This window comes from Leuresthes tenuis, unplaced genomic scaffold (genome assembly GCF_036924035.1).
Source record: "Leuresthes tenuis unplaced genomic scaffold, fLeuTen1.0.hap1 SCAF_6, whole genome shotgun sequence".
In the NCBI taxonomy this organism is placed as follows: domain Eukaryota; kingdom Metazoa; phylum Chordata; class Actinopteri; order Atheriniformes; family Atherinopsidae; genus Leuresthes; species Leuresthes tenuis.
In genome coordinates this window covers 31,651,657-31,659,221 of record NW_027325360.1, presented here as the reverse complement: position 1 = coordinate 31,659,221, position 7,565 = coordinate 31,651,657, and positions in this window count along the sequence as shown.

Genomic DNA, 7,565 nt, shown 5'->3' with positions numbered 1-7,565 from the left:
ATTAAAGTTTAAAAAAAAAAAATTAAAATTAAAATTAAAAATTAAAAATTTAAATTAAAATAAATGAAAAAAATTAAAGAAATTATATATAAAAAATTTTTAAAAAGAAATTAATAATAATATTTTAAAATAATAATAATAATAATAATAATAATAATAATAATAATAATAATAATAATAGGCTGTACCTTTCATTAGCCCTTCGACAAGCGACAGTCTGTTGCGCACTCTATTGCACCGCCGATTCTACACCACGGACCTCACGGGAGCTATAACATCAGATTCTGTCAAATTGAAACACAGTTTAATAGCGTAAAATAGATAAATAAATAAATTTAAAAAAAAAAAAACCTTGCTTAAGTATACACTATGTGAAATTTGCATAGATGTTACCATGTAATGCTCCCGTTGAATGCAGCACGGATAAGTGGACAGAGCAGTAATAATATATCAACTGGCTTGTTTTACAGGCACCAGACATGAGTTCTACTGGAAAAAAAAAGGCTGCGCTCTTTTAACCCCTCTCACCCTTCACGCTCTCCCTATGCGTCACATCCGTGTTGATGACGTATGACGCTTACGCGCTCACGTGAGAAAACAAAAACAATGAGTGATGAGTTTTTTTTAAAAACTTACCCCGCTGATCAGGCTGTTTAGCGAGGGGTCCCTCCTCCCCGCGAGCAACGCTTGGCGCCTCTAATAGCTGCGCCGTTATGCAGCCTAGTAAACCGACAGCCCCTTCAGCCCCTGCAGCCGTGTCGGTATGGTAGCCGCTCACAGGCGACTCGGGTCGTTGGGTTTCTCGTGGGCTGTAAGGTATACTCGGTGGTGTGTGTAGAACAGATGTTTCCTGCCGTCCGTCCTCTGTACTAACACTCGGACACTCAGTTGAAAACTGGTTGTGTTGTACAGGGAGCAGTCTTCGTCGTAGCCGGGATTTATTCAGGGAAAGTCCGTTTCCCCCTCCCGGCGCGTTTAAAGTCAATTCACCTTCGAACACGGCTGGGTTCTTCTTTTTTCGGCCTTGCTCCACACTGTTTAGTAAATCTGTGAACAATTACATCTGTTGTTATTTCATTGAAACATTTCACTTGTTAAAGGTTATTAAAGTTAAAGTAACATTACCATAATCGGCTTGCGTCAATATGAAGTCATCCAAATCCTCTGCGTCCAACTCTGGAAATTAACACTCTGTCATGGTGTGGTAATATAATTATACACGCATTCATATGTTTATCATCAGATCTTTTTTACTTACCGTTGAATACTCCTAAGAGTGCCAAAGAACCGCCGGTTGGCTGTGTATGGATGTCAGCTCTTGTTTTCCGTCCTAAAAAAGTTGTTTGTTGTTGGTTTTTTTTTTTTGGTTTTTTTTTTTTTTTTTTTTTTTTTTTAAAGTTTTAAGGAGACTTTTTGCGTACCTGTGTCCATGGTTCCTATCCTGTCGGTTGAGCCCCTGACGTAAATGCCTGAACCATTTTATATAGTCTTACCCCCCTCCATAGAAATAAGGGAGTGTTTTAAAAATTTCTTGAAGTGCTAATTTCAACCCATTTGCTCTTCACACTTAGTTTATATCCACCCTACGGTTAGTAACAGATTGATTCTGTTTACTTGTGAAGTAAGACGTTGTCTCATTCCCACACAGCATGGTGCATCCTAGTGAACATCATATATGTTCATTTGTTTACTTGCGAACTAAGACAACGACATATACTGTTTACCACACTGTACTTTGCATTCTTAATGAACCCATTTGTCCTTACTGTTCAGTGCCACAGCATGATGCATTCTTACGACCCCCTGCAGTTGGCTCTCATAGTATCAGTCAGAGCGAGAACTACATGTAAACTTTATGGGCAACCTGTTCTATTAGTGAATTCTCTGTAGATTAGCCCATGATACCATATACAACATGTATGCAAACTAAGAGGGAAACCTTTTTCATGTAATTTAAACCTACCTCTATTTGCTATAAACAACCCATCCTCCGTTCAGTGTCACAGTATGGTGCAGCCAGAGACAACCAGATGTCTGTTAACACCCCCCCCCCCACCCCACCCCACCCAAATCCATGCAGTGCTAGCAACACCTGGTAAAAGGAGGACTTTCCGGCACCCTGAGCCTTGCTCGTACGAGACTTAAAATGTTATCTCATTCCCACACAGCATGGTGCATCCTTGTGAACATCATATATGTTCATTTGTTTACTTGCGAACTAAGACAAGGACACATACTGTTTACCACACTGTACTTTGCATTCTTATTGACCCGGGCCATTTGCCCCCTACAGCCCAGTGCCACAGCATGATGCATTCTTACGACCCCCTGCAGTTGGCTCTCATAGTATCAGTCAGAGCGAGAACTAGATGTAAACTTTATGGGCAACCTGTTCTATTAGTGAATTCTCTGTAGATTAGCCCATGATACCATATACAACATGTATGCAAACTAAGAGGGAAACCTTTTTCATGTAATTTAAACCTACCTCTATTTGCTATAAACAACCCATCCTCCGTTCAGTGTCACAGTATGGTGCAGCCAGAGACAACCAGATGTCTGTTAACAGACCCCACCCCACACATCTAATTATTTTCCCATCTTTACCTTACAGGGACCGGTCTTTGAAGCTGTTAAAATGCTGACCGCTTCTACAACTTAACCTTTTCTATTAACCCTAACCCTTTCTCTTATTTAAACATTCAACTAATATATTTCTCACAACCTCCTGACTTTAGCTGTAATAATTCTTAACCCTAGCCATAAACTCCCCCTTCCTTCCTTAGATCTCTTCAACAGATGGCTAATCTATGTCAAACAGAGGTCACACGTCAAAATAGCTTGATCGATCGATAAGAGGTCAAAAGTCATATCCCCAGATGTCAGCAAACGGATGTCAAACAAAGGTCACCTGTCATATTAATTTGATTGATCGATAAGAGGTCAGAGGTCACCTGTCAAAATGAGTTTGAATAAAGGTGTCCTTTTATTTCTCTAATGCGGGAGCGGAGTTGTTCGGCTGTGAGTAGGTGTGAATCTCCGACCATAATTGCTGAAAAATGTGTTAGAAAAGGTAAAAATGCCGGTCCATACATCATCAAAGGCGAGAGAGGTTGTGTTCGGCTGCAAGTAGGTGTGAATGTCCAGCCATAATTACTCACAAACGGGTAAGAAAAGGTAGTAGCCAGACCATATATGATCAAAACAGGGAGCGGAGGTGGTTCAGCTGCAAGAAGGTTTGAATGTCAAACTAAAGTTCAAATATATTAACAAAAGTGGGAAGAGAGGTCTTCGGATGAGAGTGGTTGAAAATTTCCAACCATAATGTATAAAATGCGGTGAAAAAAAAGGTGTGATAGAACACTAAAAGGTGGAGCGGAAGTGTTCGGCTGCAAGAAGGTGTGAATGTCCGACTATATTTGGTGAAAAGCAGGTGAAGCAAGGTCTGAATGCCCAACCTTACATCATCAAAAGCAAGATCAGAGTTGTTTGGCTGCAAGAAGGCCATAGTTTGCCAAAAGCGGGTAAGGTGCGAATGTCCGACTAAATATCAACAAAATTTGGGGCGGAGGTCTTCGGATGCAAGTGGGTGTGAATATCCCACCATACAAGTATGGTGGAGAGGAAGCTGTGAATAGCCGACCATAGTTTGGAAAAAGCGGGTAAGAAAAGGTTGGAATGCCCGAACATACACCATCAAAAGAGGGAGCGGAGGTGTTCCGCTGTACGAAGGTGTGAATGTCCAACCATACTTGGTAAAAAGCGGGTAAGAAAAGGTTAATATACCCGACTGTACACAATCAATAGCGGGAGCGGATGTGTTCGGCTACAAGAAGGTGTGACAGTCCGACCATGGTTTGTAAAAAGCGGGTAAGAAAAGGTGCGAATGTCCGACAATGTATGATCAAAAGAGAGAGCGGAGGTTTTCGGATACACGAAAGTTTGAATGTCCTACCATAGTTTGTAAATAGCGGGTAAGAAAAGGTTCGAATGCCCGACTATACACCATAAAAAGCGGGAGCGGAGGTGTTCCGCTGTAAGACGGTGTGAATGTCCGACCATAGTTGGTAAAAAGCGGGTAAGAAAAGGTTAAAATACCCGACTGTACAAAATCAATAGCGGGAGTGGAGTTGTTCGGCTACAAGGTCTGAAAGTCCGACCATGGTTTGTAAAAAGCAATTAAGAAAAGGTTCGAATATCCAACCAAACATAATCAAAAGCGGGAGCAGAGCTGTTCCACTGCAAGTAGGTGTGAATGTCCAGCCATAATTACTCACAAACGGGGGAAGAAAAGGTAGTATTGCCAGACCATACATGATCAAAACAGGGAGCGGAGGTTCAGCTGCAAGGTGTGAATGTCTGACTATAGTTTGTAAAAAGCGGGTAAGACAAGGTGCGAATGCCCGACAATGTATGATCAAAAGAGAGAGCGGAGGTGTTCGGCTGCAAGGTCTGAATGTCCAACCATAATTTGTAAAAACCGGGTAAGAAAAGGCTCGAAAGCCCGACTATACATCATCAAAAGCGGGAGCGGAGGTGTTCAGCTGCAAGAAGGTGTGAATGTTCGACTAAAGTTTGTAAAAAGCTGTTAAGACAAGGAGCGATGTCCCGACATTGTATGATCAAAAGCGGGAGCGGAGGTGTCCAGCTGTGAGTAGGTGTGAATGTCCGACCATAATTGCTGAAAAATGTGTTAGAAAAGGTAAGAATACTGGACCATACATCATCAAAAGCGGGACAGGAGGTGTTCAGCTGCAAGAAGGTGTGAAAGTCCAACAATGGTTTGTAAAAAGCGGGTAATAAAAGGTTCGAATGCCCGAATATACATCATCAAAAGCGGAAGCGGAGGTGTTCGACTGCAAGTAGGTGTGAATGTCAGATCATAATTTGCAAAAAGCTGATGAGAAAGGGTGAGAATGCCCGACTATACATCATTAAATGCGGGAGCGGAGTTGTTCGGCTGTGAGTAGGTGTGAATCTCCGACCTTATTTGCTGAAAAATGTGTTAGAAAAGGTAAAAATGCCGGTCCATACATCATCAAAAGCGAGAGAGGTTGTGTTCGGCTGCAAGTAGGTGTGAATGTCCAGCCATAATTACTCACAAACGGGTAAGAAAAGGTAGTATTGCCAGACCATATATGATCAAAACAGGGAGCGGAGGTGGTTCAGCTGCAAGAAGGTTTGAATGTCAAACTAAAGTTCAAATATATTAACAAAAGCGGGAGGAGAGGTCTTCGGATGAAAGTGGTTGAAAATTTCCAACCATAATGTATAAAATGCGGTGAAAAAAAAGGTGTGATAGAACACTAAAAGGTGGAAGAAGACCATAGTTTGCCAAAAGCGGGTAAGGTGCGAATGTCCGACTAAATATCAACAAAATTTGGGGCGGAGGTTTTCGGATGCAAGTGGGTGTGAATATCCAACCATACAAGTATGGTGGAGAGGAAGCTGTGAATAGCCGACCATAGTTTGGAAAAAGTGGGTAAGAAAAGGTTTGAATGCCCGAACATACACCATCAAAAGAGGGAGCGGAGGTGTTCCGCTGTACGAAGGTGTGAATGTCCGACCATACTTGGTAAAAAGCGGGTAAGAAAAGGTTAAAATACCCGACTGTACACAATCAATAGCGGGAGCGGATGTGTTCGGCTACAAGAAGGTGTGACAGTCCGACCATGGTTTGTAAAAAGCGGGTAAGAAAAGGTGCGAATGTCCGACAATGTATGATCAAAAGAGAGAGCGGAGGTTTTCGGATACACGAAGGTTTGAATGTCCTACCATAGTTTGTAAATAGCGGGTAAGAAAAGGTTCGAATGCCCGACTATACACCATAAAAAGCGGGAGCGGAGGTGTTCCGCTGTAAGACGGTGTGAATGTCCGACCATAGTTGGTAAAAAGCGGGTAAGAAAAGTTAAAATACCCGACTGTACACAATCAATAGCGGGAGCGGAGTTGTTCGGCTGCAAGAAGGTGTGAAAGTCCGACCATGGTTTGTAAAAAGCGGGTAAGAAAAGGTTTGAATGCCCGAACATACACCATCAAAAGAGGGAGCGGAGGTGTTCCGCTGTACGAAGGTGTGAATGTCCGACCATACTTGGTAAAAAGCGGGTAAGAAAAGGTTAAAATACCCGACTGTACACAATCAATAGCGGGAGCGGAGTTGTTCGGCTACAAGAAGGTGTGAAAGTCCGACCATGGTTTGTAAAAAGCAGTTAAGAAAAGGTTCGAATATCCAAACCAAACATAATCAAAAGCGGTAGCAGAGCAGTTCGACTGCAAGTAGGTGTGAATGTCCAGCCATAATTACTCACAAACGGGGGAAGAAAAGGTAGTATAACCAGACCATACATGATCAAAACAGGGAGCGGAGGTGTTCGGCTGCAAGGTCTGAATGTCCAACCATAATTTGTAAAAAGCGGGTAAGAAAAGGCTCGAAAGCCCGACTATACATCATCAAAAGCGGGAGCGGAGGTGTTCAGCTGCAAGAAGGTGTGAATGTTCGACTAAAGTTTGTAAAAAGCTGGTAAGACAAGGAGCGATGTCCCGACATTGTATGATCAAAAGCGGGGAGCGGAGGTGTCCAGCTGTGAGTAGGTGTGATTGTCCGACCATAATTGCTGAAAAATGTGTTAGAAAAGGTAAGAATACTGGACCATACATCATCAAAAGCGGGAGAGGTGGTGTTCGGCTGCAAGAAGGTGTGAATGTCCGACAATGGTTTGTAAAAAGCGGGTAATAAAAGGTTCGAATGCCCGAATATACATCATCAAAAGCGGAAGCGGAGGTGTTCGGATGCAAGAAGGTGTGAACGTCCAACCAAAGTTTGTAAAAAGCAGTGAAAAGCGAGAAAAAGCATTTCGTGAGTTCCGCATGATTTGGGATTTTGCTTATAAAATGCATTACTTCACTCAAACTATGTTAAAACTGATTTGTCCTTCATATTTACCATGTCTAGACATATTTAAACAAAAAAACAACGTTGTACTTTGCAGTAAAAGAAAGAGCAAATCTTAAGTTTCAGGAATCCGAGTATAAGCCTGCTTTCATGAGTTCTGCACGATTTCGGATTTTGCTATAAAATGAATTGCTTTGCTCAAACCAAGTTAAAACTGCTTTGTCCTTCCATATTCATCAATGTCTAGATCGACTTCAACAAAGAAAAACATTGGACTTTGCAGTAGAAGAAGTTGAAATCCATCTACACATTGATAAATATGAAGGACAAAGCAGTTCCCACTTGCCCATAAGAAAATAAGCTTATTCTCGGATTCCTGATCCTTCAGTGTTGCTCTTTCTTCTACTGCAAAATACAATGTTGTTCTTTGTTGAAGTCGATCTAGACATTGATAAATATGAAGGAAAAAGCAGTTTTAACTTGGTTTGAGTGAATGAATTCATTTTATACATAAAATCCGAAATCGTGCAGAACTCATGAAAATAAGCTTATTCTCGGATTCCTAAAACTTTTGATTGGCTCTTTCTTTTACTGCAAAGTACAACGTTGTTTTTTGTTTAAATCTATCGAGACATTGATAAATATGAAGGTAAAAGCCGTTTTAACATAGTTT